This window comes from Elaeis guineensis, chromosome 5 (genome assembly GCF_000442705.2).
Source record: "Elaeis guineensis isolate ETL-2024a chromosome 5, EG11, whole genome shotgun sequence".
Classification (NCBI taxonomy): domain Eukaryota; kingdom Viridiplantae; phylum Streptophyta; class Magnoliopsida; order Arecales; family Arecaceae; genus Elaeis; species Elaeis guineensis.
In genome coordinates this window covers 28,053,172-28,053,806 of record NC_025997.2, presented here as the reverse complement: position 1 = coordinate 28,053,806, position 635 = coordinate 28,053,172, and positions in this window count along the sequence as shown.

Genomic DNA, 635 nt, shown 5'->3' with positions numbered 1-635 from the left:
ACCGGGTGCCTTCATCACCAATGTCGGTATTCGCGTAAAAAGGCAAATGATGACTTAAGGAAGAGTGCCAAAGTGTATAGGCTGTTCTAAAAGTATAAAATAAAACAAATAAAGGAAAGGATGTAAAGCATAAGTAATTGAGTATGCTCTGATTTATTGTGGTTAATTTATTTTTACTTATGTGACCATAACCATTGTTGGTGCAAAAATCCGCCTGCGCCGGAGAAGCTGGAGTTGAGGAGGCCGCGGTCGCCGCCGGGACCTGCAAGGGAAGTCTAAACCGGAGGTGGGGTTACTCCGGCAAGACCCTCCGACGCTCAAGTCAGTTCTCTACCTCAACAAGAATGGAGTGCTCGAACGGAGAATTTAGCAGAGTTATGAGATAAGAGAATGAGCTTAAAAAATAACGTATCTGAGTCCCCCCTTTTATAGGCGGGGGAGGCAACGGACTGATGGCGACGTGCGTAACTGCCTGGTAGTGGGCCGCCCATGGTCAGGGGAATTGATTGCAAAAGATAGTGGAGCGGACACGCGGGTATCACCTCGACTTGCCACGTGGAATCTGTTATGAAGGGTGGAGCAGCGTCCGTCGTCAGGGGAACCGCATGGTATCCGTCGCAGGAGGTGGAGCAGTT